The sequence below is a fragment of the Anomaloglossus baeobatrachus genome, chromosome 4 (genome assembly GCF_048569485.1).
Source record: "Anomaloglossus baeobatrachus isolate aAnoBae1 chromosome 4, aAnoBae1.hap1, whole genome shotgun sequence".
Lineage (NCBI taxonomy): Eukaryota > Metazoa > Chordata > Amphibia > Anura > Aromobatidae > Anomaloglossus > Anomaloglossus baeobatrachus.
The window spans coordinates 263,193,982-263,211,217 of NC_134356.1; the positions used below are offsets into that span (position 1 = coordinate 263,193,982).

At 43.5% G+C, this 17,236-nt stretch overlaps 2 long non-coding RNA genes across 2 annotated transcripts in view; one reads left to right on the forward strand and one right to left on the reverse strand.

Moving 5' to 3' along the window:
- LOC142303457 (uncharacterized) overlaps positions 1-14,545 on the forward strand; it is a 211,928-nt gene extending 197,383 nt beyond the window's left edge. Inside the window, exons 3-4 of the long non-coding RNA XR_012753030.1 lie at positions 11,442-11,537; positions 14,230-14,545. This is a non-coding gene — a long non-coding RNA (uncharacterized LOC142303457). The remainder of the gene's footprint in view (positions 1-11,441; positions 11,538-14,229) is intronic.
- The window catches only part of LOC142303456 (uncharacterized), a 132,862-nt gene continuing 125,854 nt past the window's right edge, over positions 10,229-17,236 (reverse strand). The window contains exon 3 of the long non-coding RNA XR_012753029.1: positions 10,229-13,094. This is a non-coding gene — a long non-coding RNA (uncharacterized LOC142303456). The remainder of the gene's footprint in view (positions 13,095-17,236) is intronic.

Sequence of the window (17,236 nt, forward strand, 5' to 3'; positions counted from 1 at the left end):
GGTGCGGTGTCTTCCCATTAGTTGTAGCTGAATGATGGTACTTCATCTGTGAGATACCCACCACTTGCATTCAGCAATTGGTTCTGCATCTGTCAAGGTAACGCAGCCCAGTGGGTGACCATAACCTGCGTTCACCTGCGCCGCTGGCGTCGACTTCTCTCCATCATCAGCGCTATGCACAAAATGAACACGTTGTCACCTTGCGACAGGAGTACAAATTGACGTAGTGGACTACGTTGGTGACTTAACAGCCGTGTGCAGCAATGATGTAAACATGTCTGCGGGCCTTCGTCAGGGCAATGTGACACACGTGACTTGTATGGCTCATGTGTTTAATCTGATTCTCCAGCAATTTTTAAAACAACATCCCGGCCTACATGGCCTCGTACAGCGGGCACGCTCGCTATGTGCTCACTTCCATCGTTCGCACCCAGCAGCTCAACAACTTTCATCGCTCCTGAAGTCTTAAGGTCTGGCGGTTAAACGCCTGAAATGCGATGTTCCGACACGCAGGAATTGGAATCTGCACATGTTGCAGCGTCTGTGGCAGCACCGCAGAGCCCTACTGAAATACATTATGATGTATACCCTGGGCTAACTTGATCCGGAGGTGCTGCAGATCACGCTGCTGGAGTGGTGTCAGATCAAGGACCTATGCACCCTTCTACACAGTTTACAAATGTCGACAAAGATGTTTAACACTGGCGATGCCATTCTCAGCGTGACAGTTTTGGTCATCTACATGATGGAGCACACTGTAAGCATTATTCGGAGTCAGGTGTTGGTCCAAGAGGAAGGGAGGAAGTACTGGAGGAGTCATATGCGGAAGGGATAACAAGATCTACAAGGTCCAGATGGTCAGCGGCACCTTGGCGACAGTCATGATACGGTGGGGGAGAGGGATTATCAAGGGTGCATAGTATCAGCAAAACAGTTGAGGAAGGTGCAGGAGCCCATGAAGAAATGGAGGACGAAATGGCGATGGGCATGGAAGACTCATCAGATTAGTGAGAGCTTGCTCACATTTCGGTTGTGCGAGGTTGTGGGGAGAGGGCAGAGGAAGGAGGCACGATTCTCACCTCTCCGCCACCAACACACCAAGGACTTGGTCCTCCAGGATGCTCAAGACACATGAGCGCCTTCTTGCTGCACTACCTACAACATGACCCTCGGATTGTACGAATTCCAAGTCATGCTGACTACTGGGTTGCCACACTGTTAGATCCTCGGTACAACACAAAATTTTGCGAAATAACTCCTGCCATAGAAAGGGATGCACGTATGCAGGAGTATCAGCAGAAGGTGTTACGCAATCTTACATCTGCTTTTCCACTAAACACCAGTGGTGCACAGAGTGAATCTCAACGCTTTTTCATCGATAGGAGGAAATGGTCTTACTTGTCCACATCTGAGGGACCGAGGGCTGGCTGCTGTGCTGAGACGGAATTGAGTACGGTGTCTCTGCAGAGTTGCATTTTTGGTCATATACAAACTGAGTTGAAAAAGGACATATGCTGGTGGAAAGGGGAACAGGTGTGTTGGAAAGGTTAAAAAAGTTTGTGTCCGTGGGTTTGATGGTTAAGCAACAGTAACATTTGCTGAAGAAACAACATCTGTTATGATGGGACTGGCAGATTTGGATAAGGTGGTATATACTATGTTACCGCTATATAAAAAATATTAAGAAGAAAAGAAAGAGAAAGGTAGATATCCCAATCGCCATTCGGTGTCCACCGTGCTCACAGAGGGAAAAGGAGAGGTTGGCAACTGGAAGGTTAGGTGGAGGATAGAGAGCAGGTTGACTCTGAAACAAATAGTGGCCTGAACCGAGTTAGACGCCACTCGGATCTGGAGACTTAAAGCCCTGTTAGCGTGACCGGGTCCACACGACCACCCAGACCCGGAACTCCCTGTTAACAACACAGGGGCCATTGGTTACGCTGTCCGTGTGCGTAGGGGACACACCTGTGGACAGCAGACGCATCATCATCAGCAGGCCTGTTTATGCCACTGGGCTGCACTAGCAGGACTGGTAGGACAGGAGCTGTTCTTAAACGTTCTGCGTTACCAACTGTGGTGGCGGCCTGCATCGATGACCTATCCCTGCCTACCTCTGGCCTAAAGCCGCAATGGGTTCAACACATGGAGGTGTGCTCTTTCGGAGCATAATAGAAGACTGGGCACCTTCTTGTTGGCTCCAGCCCCTTTTATAACCTGGGTCCGCCCCAAACCAGGGTGGACCACAATGCACCTCCTGGAGACAAAAGCAGAGTGACACGTCATTAGTGGCATAACTAGCATCCTATTTTGAACTGCCACTTGAATGATGACCTCATGGCTGCCACAACCAAAACACCTCAACAGTCATCGTCTGACCAACAACAATGAGGTGACAAGTCATAGGAGCGGCCCTCTGCAAGCCTGTTGGGAGTGGCCTGGCCAAATTGTCAGGACACCCGATGCCCTGTGGTCTATATGGGCCCCCCACATCAGGGGCAGGGCCAAAGAGTTCATTACCCGACCTAGCCTCTGATGCAGTAAGTGCCTGAGCATGCTCAGTAGCATGAAATACAGTTTATGAAAAAAAGACTATCCACTTCAGCATGCTGTCTAGGCACAACACAGGATTTAGACCTGGCACAGAGTGCAAGTACCTGTGCAAAGAGGCTTTTCTCAGTAAGTGTGAAGCCCCACAGGTGTTGTGTTGGTGCATTACCTTCAGGGACTCCACGTGGAGGAAGAGTCTGGTCACACTTAGGTTGCTTCTTTATATGTATTTTCGTGACGCCACTCTCGGTATTGCGGTCAGTGGGGACCGCCACTGCAGTGTAAGGGGACACCTGGGGCTGATGTTGGGTGCAGTTAGTTTTAGTGGCTCACTCCCGAGAGTGAGTCAAGCACCAGGGCCCTGTGTAAGTGTGTTGAGCCGCAGGTCGCAGAATGACTCAGGCACAGTCCAAACGAGCATGCGCTGTAGCCCAAAATTAAGACTTTGCCTCAGGAATGACACAGTCAGGCAGAGTATACTCAGTTGGCGAAACACTGGAGTTAGACTGCGGCTGGGGTAAATCGGCACACAGGAAAGAGCAACCGTGGAAACACTTCGTTCAATTGTGAGGGGAGTCATTTTGGAGTTTGGTGAGGAGTACAGTAACGCCAGTGAGCAGCATCCTGTGCCACAGACCAACATTCTTCCGGTGCTGTCTATACTGTTAACCATGATAGGAGCGTAAAGTCTGTATTTATGGAAACTGGACATCACATTACCCGGGTACGGTAGGCTGTGCCCAGACAGTAATGCGTGCATGCAACACTTTGTTTTATTATGAAAACACATATCTGTTCTGGGTAGGACGACTATATAGACAATCACACTTGCTGCCTCGGCACTGTCAAATTGTCACGTACAGTTTAAATCATAGAGGGACAGCGACACATGTTTGCATTGAATGTTGCTTTTCAAGATTTACATGACTGTGTTGAGGGGGTTTTGGTTTGCATTCACACTGTTATCATCTGCCTTATCTGTGAGACTTCAGCTAACAAGGGTATTCAGGGTGGGTGATGTGTTTTGTCTATGTTTAGGTAGATAACTGGGAATCTCTTGTGATGCGCCAATAGTAAATTGTCTTCGCACACACACACACACACACACACAAACACACAATTACTGCTGCTACGCAGAGGGCTTAGCAAGCAGTAGGCCACTGAATAGATTGTTCTATTATTTCAATTTAAAGCATGGTTCTTATTGTTTGTTTTGGGAAAGTGAAAGAATCATTTATGAACCCAACTGCAAACAGTGCTTTTCATGTTGCGTGGTTTTGCTGCATACTGTGGATCCCACCAAATACAAGACTTAAAATGAAGCATAAGTCGCAAAGGGAATTTCACTGTGCTACAATGCGGCCTAGCGGGGCTGTGCAACCACCGCCTGCCCCATCAAGTGCATCTGCGTGCTCTTCATCTTCTGTGACTGTGGGCACAGCAGTCACACATGCTTTTTCACAATGAACTTCCACCCCTTTACCCGTAAGCGGGAGTGTGATTGGCAGGTCGTCACTTGTTTTGGAAGTGGAAACAGATGGTATTGTTGAGCTGTCAGACATCGAGAGAACCACCATTGGATGAAGGCAACATTATATCCACGCCTGCACCTTCGTAACAGATTGGCTGGACTACCTGCAGTTAATAATTGCGTTCCAGAAATGAAAAGGAGTGTAGAATGCACATATGTTGTACCTTGCTTGGCAGCAAAGGAACACTAACTTAGTATTCCAGACAATTTAAGGATGGCAGAAAAAGTGTCAGCTCTTTGGGCAAATTAAATAGCGTGGCAAAAGTGGGCAGGTGGGTACAGTGGCCGTGTTCTGTACCAGGACAGTAAAGGAAGCCTCACTTTCTATCCCTCCTAATGATGAAATGCAGCAAGGAATTCCCTGAGTTTGCTTTAAAAATAGTGTTGCAAAATGTGCATGAGGGTGCAATGCAGAGGTGCTAGAAATAGCTTGGCACCATTGGGGCAAAAATGGAGTACAACAGCCACTTTTTGGATGCCACTAACTGGCAGCATTTTTGCTACTATTATAGCTTATTAAAAACAGAGCAGGAGGGTGTCATGCAGAGGTGCTAGAAATAGCTTGGCACCATTGGGCACAAATGGAGTACAACAGCCACTTTTTGGATGCCACTAACTGGCAGCATTTTTTGCTATTATTATAGCTTATTAAAAACAGAGCAGGAGGGTGTCATGCAGAGGTGCTAGAAATAGCTTGGCACCATTGGGCACAAATGGAGTACAACAGCCACTTTTTGGATGCCACTAACTGGCAGCATTTTTTGCTATTATTATAGCTTATTAAAAACAGAGCAGGAGGGTGTAATGAGGAGGTGTTAGAAATAGCTTGGAACCATTGGGGCACAAATGGAGTACAACAGCCACTTTTTGGATGCCACTAACTGGCAGCATTTTTTGCTATTATTATAGCTTATTAAAAACAGAGCAGGAGGGTGTCATGCAGAGGTGCTAGAAATAGCTTGGCACCATTGGGCACAAATGGAGTACAACAGCCACTTTTTGGACGCCACTAACTGGCAGCATTTTTTGCTATTATTATAGCTTATTAAAAACAGAGCAGGAGGGTGTCATGCAGAGGTGTTGAAATAGCTTGGCACCATTGGAGCACAAATGGAGTACAACAGCCACTTTTTGGATGCCACTAAGTTTCCTCAGTGTTTGCTAGTATAATGGCTTAGTAAAAATGAGCTTGAGTGTGCAATGCAGAGGAGCTGCAAATAGATTTGCACTAGTGGGACACTAATGGAAGTCCAACAGCCACTTTTAGGATGCCACTAAGTTTACTTAGTGTTTGCTAGTATAATAGCTTAGTAAAAATGAGTTTGAGTGTGCAAAGGGCAGGAGGGTACAGTGGCAGGGTTGTGGGTCTGTGTAGAGGAAAGGAAGCCTCACTTTCTATCCCTCCTAATGGGGAAATGCAGCGAGAAAATCCCTGACCTTAGCTGCACAGACACTGTTATCTTCTGTAGCTGTTAAAATCTGTTTCCACGGACCTGACTGTCACCTATGGCTCTGAGCCTGCTGTTATTAGCCCTTACAAGGGCTAAAAGAAACTTCTATCCCTATTCTGTATAGCGCTGTGTGTAGAGCGTACACAGCAGTATCGGAGACAGGAGCTACGCCAGCGGTGACTGACACCCAGACGCAGAAGGCAGATAATGGCGTCCAGACGGGCAGATACCCATTTTTATAATGCAGGGACATGTGACATGGACATCCTATCACACATGCCGTTGCTTCTCTGGCTAAAAGTCCACTTAGCTGTGTGTGTGTCTGGGATTGGCTGACATGCTGGCCCGCCCCACTACACGCGCGCGCTTAGGGAAGGAAGACAAGGGGAAAAAAAATGGCGATCACCATTATCCCAGCAGCAGTGATCTGAATGCGCTGTTCCCGCACACTATAGGCTGAAATTTCATAATAGTGTGAGTCACAGAGTGACTTACACTATTACAGTGGAAAGCCAGCTAGTAATTAGCTTGGCTTTTGGCTGCTGGAACCGTTCTCGAACGTAACTAGAACTATCGAGCTTTAGCAAAGAGCTCGAGTTCTAGTTCGATCTAGAACAGCCCCCAAAATCACTCGAACCGCGAACTGGAGAACCACGAACCACGAACCGCGCTCAACTCTAGTGCTAACATGTACTTGAATGAGTTAAGTTTCTTGTAACCATTTACAATCTCAATACTAAAAAAGTTGAGACACTGTAAAATATAAGAAACAAAAATGCAATGATTGGGAAACCTCTTATAGCCATATTATATTCACAACAGAATATAGAACTGTGACGCCCTTGCACTAGTCAGGGTGTCACAGGGAACTGCACTCCTGTCCTTATAGTGCAGAACCCACCCTCCTTGGTTCCAGGTTCCACTCAGTGGTATTGCTACCAACCGCATTCAAACCCCCAATCCACACTCACACCAGTACAGGACAGACAAGCCAGTGGGTAGATCTAGAGAGGAAAGGGCCGCCCACCGAAGGGTTAAGCAGACTTGTGGGAGGTGACAAGTCAGTCGGCTCCAGGGGAGCAAAGGGAGAGGAAGTAGTGTAGAAACTCTCGAAGGGAGAGGGAATCGGGAATTGGAGCCCCAAGGAGAAGTAAAGTAGTGGCCCCCATAGTGTGAGGGGCTGAGGAGTCAAAGCTCTGGAGAAGTCGGACTAAATTGGGACACCGCAAAAGCAATACTATTGGGAGCAGATACCTGGACGTGCTCTCCTTCCCAAGCAGCAGTGGTGCACTGGGACTTTTGGTTCACCTGCAGCATGTGTGTGTAATGACTTTACAAAACATCATCCAGCACCACGATAACCGGCCTGAGAGGGTACATGGTCATCCCCTGCTGCCACCTAGCCCTGCGCTCCCCTGCACCCCACCATCCAGAGTCCCAGGGCCTTCCCTACCCGTGGAGGGAAAACGTCATCTAGCTGCCCCCATTCCATCACCCTGGGTACTCCCATCGGCAGTGGCGGTACTCTCCATTACCGCACACCACGGGTGGCGTCACAAACTATATCTCCCCTGTAAATAGCCCCTTTTTCATTTGAGTGTGGCCCCCAGACCCCGGGTCCAGAGACCCTTAAGCCACAAGTAACCATCCCGAACCCAAGCGGTTCGGCCGCTGCAGGGGTGGCACAGAACCAGAGCTGTGGAGTCGAAGTCCATTTTGGTTGAGTCGTAGTCAGTATAAAATGGACCGACTCCTAAAATATATAATAAATTGGGTACAGTAGTTCAATGCAGTTTGTGCTGAATATTTTTTTTTTGCTAAATGAAGATCAGTGAACAAAGGTGGCTAAATTGAAGGAATTGCTTCAACGCCCATTTACAGGGACTAAAAAATTCTGAGCTGAAGATTTAACTCCTGGCATTTTCATAAAGGAGTGGAAGAACTTGCTATTTTGCCTGTGCCAAAGAGGAGGTTTAATCGTGGATGGCATTGCTGCTTCAATGAAATGGAGAGAGACACTGCTATTAGAAAATAAAATCTTCTGGCAGCTATTTATGTGGACCCAAAACATTATATATTGCTGGATGATCAACAGCTTACTAAAGAAAAAGAAGCTCTGACAGAGTTAGCAGTTAGGATGAGTGGCTACAGGACTGCCAAGAGCAAAAGGACTTGGATCCTGCTAGTGCAACTGCTGCCATATCTTCAACATCAGATGAGGAGTTTAATTTTGAAAAGCATTTGGACGACATGGAGCAGCAAAGCGTTGCTGCAGGGAAAAAGATCCGACTCCCATAGCAAAGAGATTGACCATATTTCAGCAAAATTTTTCACTTGCTCTCAAAGAAGTACAGTAGAAGAGTTCAACCGTTCATCAAAACTGACTGTGCATGAGGCAATTCCTTTATACCCGGAAATTGTTAGAGATGTTGCCCATGTGGTTACGGCTTTGCCACCAACCCAAGTTAGTGTAGAGAGGTTGTTCTCTAGCCTTAAAATAATTAGATCAAATTTGATGTCATCTATGAAGGAGGATTTGATGGAGGCGATACTATTTCTTAGAACAAATCAATCGACTGTGTTATTAAATACACCTGCTACCTCTTCGACAAGAACCTTGGGCTGAAATTTTCATAGACTTTGCCACATATCTTCTAAAGGCTCAAGGGCTCTCTACCATCTGGGTTGTGATAAACCAGTTTTGGACATGTATTATTCTGTGTAGTTACCAGCACTTCTGTTAGCTCAAGTTCTCTTCAAAGAAAAATACTTTTGGATTTTCTCTAATGCCATTCAAGACAATTGTCTGTTTCTGAATCCTCTAGAAAATCTCTATTCATCACTGTCTTTGATCTTCAGCCTTATCAGCTTCCAATTTCAAGTCAACTTCTCTCTGTGAATAGTGTTTCTCAGGACATTTGTGACATCCAATTTAGCAGCAGCCATGGCTAAAGTGAGGAGCAGTGCTGATAAACACTGACAACCTGTTCCTAACATCATCCTTTCGTTCTCTCTGCACACGCTTATCTGTCAGTCACACTGGGGTGGGTGTTGTGCCAGCAAAGTACAAAGATCAGTGATGGCGCCCCTGCACTAGTCCAGGGATTGGAACGCAGAGATTAAATTTCAGTTTTGCAGCAAATATATAAACATTATTTATCATAAAGACACATTGTTACAAATGCCTTTAGGATACTGATACAGCACTCCGAACACTTTATGGGTATAGATCCTTCTGTTAGGTTACATTTAACCAGTAAGATAAATGCAGTATTAAAAAAAAAGAGAAAAGAAAAAGTCAAATTGTCAGATTTGCCCTATTTTGGCTGGAACGGCTGCTCCAAATAATGCAGTACAAAGCAATCAAAATGTTGTCCCCCTAATTACTAATTTACTAATAAAAATGCTAATAAAAAGTACTTGTAAAGTACTAATAAAAATAATAGCTTGGCACACACTTTTTGACAGAGCTCCAATGTAAAAAATAAAAAAAAAAATTATGGTACTTGAAAAAGAGAAAGAAATCAACTTTTTTTTTCTCAAAAGTGTGAACTTTTTGCCTCAAAATAATAATAAACTACATAAAACTATATTTTGTCATTTCACCTCACTTGGACTTTTTTTTTTTACTTTTTTTTAGTATATTATATGATAATGGTGTCAATTAACGTTCCAAAAAATAGCCCCATTACGGATATGTCGATTGAAAAGTAAAAAAAAATATTACACTTGGAAGATGGGGGAGAACTCACAAAATCACAAAAATTAGCTCAAAAGAAAATGCAATTCCTGGATTTATTGTAAGGTTTTAGGAATTGAATATATAATAGATGACTCGGGCTACACTGTACATGTGAAAATGTGAAAATTCCTGGAAACAGCAACCACTCGGAGCTAGCTGAGTGAAGGAACTTCTGACTATATCGAATCTCCAAGAAAGTATCCATAGATGATACTTAGATTTTGCAGCTGTAATTCCCGACCATTTAGAATTTGGCTAAAGCTTTTTATTCCCCCTTTCGGGCCCCTGTTCAGCTTTGCCCTGCTGAGCCTGAAACTGATAGGATGGTCATTAAGTTGTTTTAAATGGAGATTAAACAGGGTTACAGCGCTTGCCATTCCTTGTTTTCATGAACATTGCTGAAAATCTATTGCTGGCATGTGAAATCAGGTTACGTCAATAGGACATCTGAGGACAAGGCACAATAACAAGGAAGAAAATAATCAGATTGTACTTAGGAAAACAATATAGAGTTGAAAGTAATCTGCACTCATGCTGGTCAGCTGCATTTATTCTCAGTAGCACAGTTTTCTTATTAGTAGGTTTCCCGTTTTAGACGTAAGGTGCTTTTTTCCATTGCTGTATTTCTGCTGTAGGTAATGTGACCTCATATATCCTCGTAGCTCTACAGCTTAGACTTCCCTATGTTGTAATTTGCTTTTCAATTCAAGCCAACTTTACAGTTGGGATTTCTACACACCCAAGATGACTGGACAATAACTATCAACCCTTCCCTATATCTGTTATATCTGTATCCGTAACAGAGGATGTACAGATTATCTGACGCCTTTACCTGCCTCAAAACTGGCATGTAACTCAGTATTATTCACATATCTTATTGTGGGAATTATATGAAATGTCCTCAAAATTCAAAAAAAGAACTGACAGAAAAAGGCTAATAAGAAAAACATTGTCGCAATAATAAAGTTTATATTAGATTCAGTTTTAGAAATAGATTTTTAAGATATGTACAGATGCAGTGGCATACCGCCAATGACGGCAGACATTTGGCGTCACACTTTAAACTGTACCAGCAGTTGAAAGCAATGATGAAAGAGGAAGTGCTATGCTGATGCTCCCTTCTCCATCCTTCTCCTGCTGTGTCAGTGCTCTAACATCTCAGCGCAGCAGGTGCAATGTTACTACTGTGCGCCCAGACAGGGAGTGCAGTTTGATTGTCTTTACTTACTGGATTCGCACACTGGGGACGTGCTGGATCCTAAGTGTGCCCGTGTCCTTTATAGCTGTGCCAGCCAACCTGGTGCCACTCTCCCACCAATGCACTCTGGTGTATTTGTCAGTTCTCCCTGGCGTAGAGCACTTGGAGGTCTTTCTGGTGTCTGGGTCCTGTCGCAGGCAGCTTGGACTATTTAAGGGTATTTCTCCCGGTCCCCTCTTTGTCGCTGATGCCTCGGACGTTAGTGGTGGCAGATGAGTCCTGGAACCCCACCCGCCTGGCAGAGTTAACAGATGGCTTGAAGTCCTTGTCTGTTCTGGAATCTGCACCCCGTGCATGCAAAGTACTGTGAGCCCTGGATTTCCACCCCACAGGATCCCTCTGTCCTTGGAGCTTTCTCTCGCGCCCTCCAGCTACTTTTCTCCTCTGAGTGGCTGATCTTTCTACTCAGGTCTTTGCGGAGTCTTTGCTACTTTCCTTGTGTCTCAAGAGTCTATGGTCTGTCTTGACACCTTTCCTTTTGCTATCGCCACTTCTCTCCTCAACTCCTTTCTCTTTCACTTCCTTTCTCTGACTGTCTAGCCACACTCCCCAGGTCACTCTCTCCTCCCCCAGGTCTGGTCCCACCCTTCGCAGTTGGCTGCCTGTTAGCTCACAGTGCCCAGCCCTGTCACCTGGTTCTAAGAGGGGCCTCCCACCCTGGTTGTGAATGTAAATGTCCTGGTGTGCTAGTGTGTGTGTGTGGTGACTGGCACAGTCATGTATGACTCCAGCTGTTACCTTGTTATTACCTTGTTTTTGTGACACCTGGTTACTGTAGGGGCATCACATATATATTATATATATATATATAACAAAATGTTTTACAAGATAGCTTTTATCAATTAAGAAAATGTTAATAGAAATGGAAGTGAAATCGATATGTGGTGTAATTAAGGACTATCTTCAATGTAGATAAGAACAAGGAATCCAGGAAATTATGATATCGCCACAGAGAAGAGGCACCAGACAGGACAGCAGTGACACCCATTGGACCAGACCACCCCCTAGGTGAGTATTGTAAAAGTGTATTTTATATTCTACACAGAGGCCTGGGCTCTTATATACAGCATATTAGAATGCTGTATATAAGAGCTCAATGGTGGTGGCCGCAGCTCATAAGGGAAAAACCTGGTGACAGGTTCCCCTTAAGGGACTATCCATTTGGTCTCTCTTTTTTTTTTTTTTCTTCTTTAAAGTTCTTGTGTGTAGTTGCCACCTCTGGCACCCAGTGTGATGTGGTCAATACCTTTGACTCTAAGGGGTACTTTGCACACTATGACATCGCAAGCCGATGGTAGCAATGCCGAGCGCGATAGTCCCCGCCCCCGTCGCAGCTGCGATATCTTGGGATAGCTGCAGTAACGAACATTATCGCTACGGCAGCTTCACATGCACTTACCTGCCCTGCGACGTCGCTCTGGCCGGTGAACCGCCTCCTTCCTAAGGGGGCGGGTCGTGCGGCGTCACAGCGACGTCACACGGCAGGCGGCCAATAGAAGCAGGGGGGCAGAGATGAGCAGGACATAAACATCTCGCCCACCTCCTTCCTTCCTCATTGCAGCCGGGACACAGGTAAGGCGATGTTCCTCGCTCCTGCGGCTTCACACACAGTGATGTGTGCTGCCACAGAAACAAGGAACAACATCGTAACATCGGTCCTTCCGAAATTATGGAAATGACCGACGCTACACCGATCATATGATTTCGACGCTTTTGCGGTCGTTAATCATAGTAAAAAGGATTCACATACTCCGATGTCGACAGCGACGCCGGATGTGCGTCACTTTCGATTTGACCCCACCGACATCGCACTTGCGATGTCATAATGTGCAAAGTACCCCTTAGTCTACTGGGATTGCATCTGTGATACTTAAAGAAATGGTGAGGTATCGCTTTCAGTTTTCCGACATTCGTAGATTACTTGGCATTTACTATGTCTCATGCAAGTTCAAGGACTCTAAGTTGGAGTTGCATAGTTATCATACCCAGATAGATCAAATTACATGGGAAGCATGCATAGTAAACCACCATGTCAGTTTTGTATGTGATAGTGAATGTTATTTTACCCTCACCATTGGTGAATGTGGTACTTCTATTAATATATCTACATGCTGATCAGTTGCCACATTTGAAGAAACCCCATTTGGGTTCTTCTGTCCAAAAAAGTTATTCGATGGAGGGATGTATTTACTCCGAGTTAGAATATCCTTCAAGTTTATAGATCTTCTCCATGTCATGGAGGGATAGGTGGTAAGATTTGCTGATAGGTCTTTGTCCATTAAAAAAATCTGCCAATGTTTTCGAAATATTTCCCTTAATTCCCACCACTTGCTGTTAAAATTAGTAATAACTCTTACAGGTTGAGATTTTAGGGATTTGTTTTTCTTCTTGTTGATCACGTTCACTTGCCAGTGCTCTTATATAATCATCCCTTATACTCCTCTGATTACACCCTCGCTGTTTGAGGTTGGCCGTTAGAGTAGTGGTTTGTTTTTCAAAAGGGTCATGGTTGGAACAGATCCTCCTCATCCTTAAAAATTGTCCAGTTGGTATAGCTTTTATTGTCTGTGGAGACATGACATGTAATAATAAATTTGTATCTGTTGTATTACGAAAGACATCAGTGGTCAACATGCCCTCATTATTATGTAAAATTAAGATATCCAGAAACTCCGATGCTCGATCGAATACCGAACAGTGGTGATTACGCTTGCTCAACACTATTGATAACCCATTATCAGGTTCTGGAACCCTCCACTCTATCTGTTTCTGTTTTGTTTATTTCACACACAGCTTTCACATTTATCTAAAATTTGCTTTTTAGCATAAACCAGACACTACTATTCCCTTTTACGTAGATGTCTTAAAATTGCATAAATAGAGCCTCTTAAAGGGAAGCCATCATCAGAAAATGACTTATTGTTTAAATCAGGTTTTTGTGTTAAATGTACTTAAAAAACAATTTAGCAACTTTGTTATATCACTCTATTAAATAAAATCAAAAATAAAATAAGTAATCTTGCAATTTTTACACTGGCCACTAGGGCTTTTTTAGACTCCAGGTATGTGCCGCAATGAGTGTTACTTGCGTTTTTTTACAGTGTGTGTTTTGGCTGCTTCAAAAACGGAGCATTTTACAGTACAAGCAAAGTGGATGGGATTTAGAGAAATCTCATGTCCGCTGTGCATATTTTCTATTCTGTGTTTTACCAAGCCACAGCATGTCAATTTATCTTTCAGGTATGCTGAGTATTCAGTGAGTAATTTTCCCATTGACTTGCCCCATAGACTTAGATGTGGAATATCCGCAGGTAATAAAACACACTTAAGAAAATATATCAGGTATCAATAAAGTTGGTTGAAACACGGGCAGCAGAACAAACAGGAAGTTGCCCAAAACAAAGAATTCAACAAATAAATACACACAAACACACATATACAGGTACAAAAAAATACATACAGTATAAAGATGTAGCTCAATAGATGATATAAATATATTGGATAGAAAAGCCAGAGAGATAGATATCCTGCAGCAATATAATGTCATAACTCGTTCTGAGGTTCCATAGCCTTTAATTTATTTAATTGAGAAACATTGTGGGAACCACTGCACTAAATCGGATGTGGGAACTTTGCATTCTAATAAATTGGTGAATGAGGGACAGTCTCTTGTTTTTATATCTCTTTTTATGTCTTTCAGGTTTCCATTTGTGGTTGGACTTCCTGGACTATGTCGGATTCCCTGGACTATATCGGATTCCCTGGACTATGTCGGATTCCCTGGACTACATTAAACCTGCATAGAATTTTTCTTATAAAATGGTGAACCAGGGAAAGTGTGGAGGAGTGGTTTTTCAACTAAAGTATTTTATGTGTGTGTTATTTAGTTTTACTTACCAAGTTAGCAATGGGGGTGTTTTATAGCACCTCTCCATTACTAACACTGAGGCTTGATGCCAGCTGACACTACACAGCTGACATCAACCCCAACTACTATTACCCCGATTGCCATCGCCCCAGGATAACGAAACCTCAGAATTGGCTCATTTAATGTGATTCACCACTTCCTGGGTGGCTGCAGACTGGTATTTATTTTTAGGCTGCTAAGAACCTAATAATCATGGACTTTTCCAGTCTGATAATATCATTCTGCAGCTGTCTGCTTTATCTGCGCTGGATATCAAAGTTAGGGGGGACCCAATTTTTTTTTTTTTTTAATTATTTATTTATTCAGTTAAACCAAGAAACACACTTTAGCGCCACATGAAAGACACTAACGGGTCCAAATTTATAATATGTAGGAGGGTGGGAAATTAAATATCTGCAGGATACCTATCTATTCTATCTAATATATTTCTATCATCTACCTAGCTAGATGTTTATTTTTTTTTGTGTGTCTGTTTTTGTGTGTTTGTGTGTACTGGGACGTGGATAGTTATATTGTTTGAGATGGTGAAGATTATAATTCTGCATGATTTTATACCACTATAATCTGAAATAATAAATGTGTTTCTTTTCATTGGGAAACTTCCTGTTTGCTTTCAACCAACTTTATTGAGACAAAAAATGCATGCGTCAAAAATGAGTCATCAAAAATGCATGTAACAACAAACTCACAACTAGAGCAAGTAAACTTGGTGTGGAATTGGTGCAGAAATTCTACAGCATCAAAAACACAACAAATGCTGATCATGGGAACATAGCTTCCTACTTCCTGGACTTTCAGGAACAGTTCACAGGTTTTCTTATCAGCAAAGACAGGATTATATGACAGGTAACACCTCTATACAAAGCTGATAACACAGGATCCACCAATCCCAATAGGTGTGATACCACAGCCACCTCTGCTCCACTTGCCTTCACAATGACCTTTGCACAGGCTCAATAAACACTACAACAGGAAAGATAGTTAGGCCTAAGCCACAGGGCGAGAAAATCGGTGCGAGTGGAGTGCGATAAAACATCGCATTCCCCTCGGACCAATTCTAGCCTATGTGTCAGCACACATGAGCGATTATTTTCTCAGCCCTAATCGGACTGAGAAAACAATCGCAGCATGCTGCAATTGTAATCCGAGACTCTTTCTCTCGCACCCATTCAAGTGAATGGGGCGAGAGAAAAATCGCACTGCACTCGCGGTACACCGGTGTACTGCTAGTGCAGTGCGAGAATGGCTATAGCTGACTACACAGGAGAGAGGGAGAGAAATCCCTCCCTCCCCTCCTGAGTGCCGGCCCGCCCCCCGCAGCTGAGGTCTGCTCGCACGAACGGACCTCAGTTGCAAGGACACAAGCATGAGACTCGGCTCTGCTGTACTGCCAGCACGAGCCGAGTCTCATGCAAGGGGATCGCAGTAGTCCCCGTGTGGCCCCGGCCTTAGGATGAGTCTAAATGCTGCAGTCGCCAGTATTAAATTTGCAAGATTACTAAGTTTTATTTTTAATACACATTGCGCTAAGTAAAAAGATGCCAAAAATAATGATAAAAAAACACATTGAGCACAAAAACCTGAATTATTCAATGGGCAATTTTCTGATTATGGTTACCATTTAAAAGCTACTGTTAACTTAACTCTCCCCCGTCCCACCTTCTAAATGCTACTTTTAACCTTCTCTCTCCTATTTCTGTCCTCACATCCTACATACAACCAATAGCTTGTAAGGGCACCCAAAAGGTTTTTGTCTAAAGACCAAACCATTCACCTTTATATGTAACCAATAAGGTACCATAACGATGGCCAGCCAGATCTACAAGTGTGCTTCACCTTTTGTGTCCCCCTTTTTCCCCATAGATTGTAAGCTTTCAAGCAGGGCCCTCATTCCTACTGTAGCTGTTGAATTATGTACTGTTTTGTTTTTGTCTATACAACCCCCCACCGGATTGTAAAGTGCTGCGGAATATGTTGTTATATAAATAAACGTTATTATTATTATTATTATTATTATTATTATTATTATTAAGAACCAAAGAGACCACAACTCAGTGGTGCTGTGCATATAATCAACAATGAAGGTTGGACCAAAACCAACAGTTTCATTATATAACATCATCTTATATAAACTTTTACCTGTTATTATTTTCTATACATGTAAAAAATATATTTCAACATTTATTATATAACTTATTCTGTAGTGGCTGTTACGGAGGTCCTGTCACCAGGTTAAAAGTAGATAGTTTCTCTTATTTTATTACCAATGCTCCTCTGTTAATTGAGTGTTTTCTTTCTAATGCACCATACGTTTACAGGGATAGGGCTCTTTTTATTTCTAGCAACTTTGTATGGTCTTTGCCAAAGGGGTGTGGATCACAGAATACTAATACAGAACAACCTAAAGATACACCCCAGAGAACCCTATGAGTCATACCCCATTGGTACAAGGTTACAAAGTAACGCATTTCAGCCTGTGTCACCAAAACAAACCCTAGAGAACCCTATGAGTCACACCCCATTGGTACAAGGTTACAAACGAAGTATCGCATTTCGGCCTGTGTCACCAAACTTTACTCAAACAGATACTCTTTCAGAATGGCTTGATGACACAAGACAAAAGGCGACACTTTGTCTTTAACCTTCACTTTGAAAATATGGATTAAAGAAAATTAAGGAAACAAGATTTATGTGAGTGCTGATCCTATTTAACTATGATTTTGTTGCAGTCCATCCTATGATACGACCACCACAAATCAAGTGGAAATGCAGTTTTAAT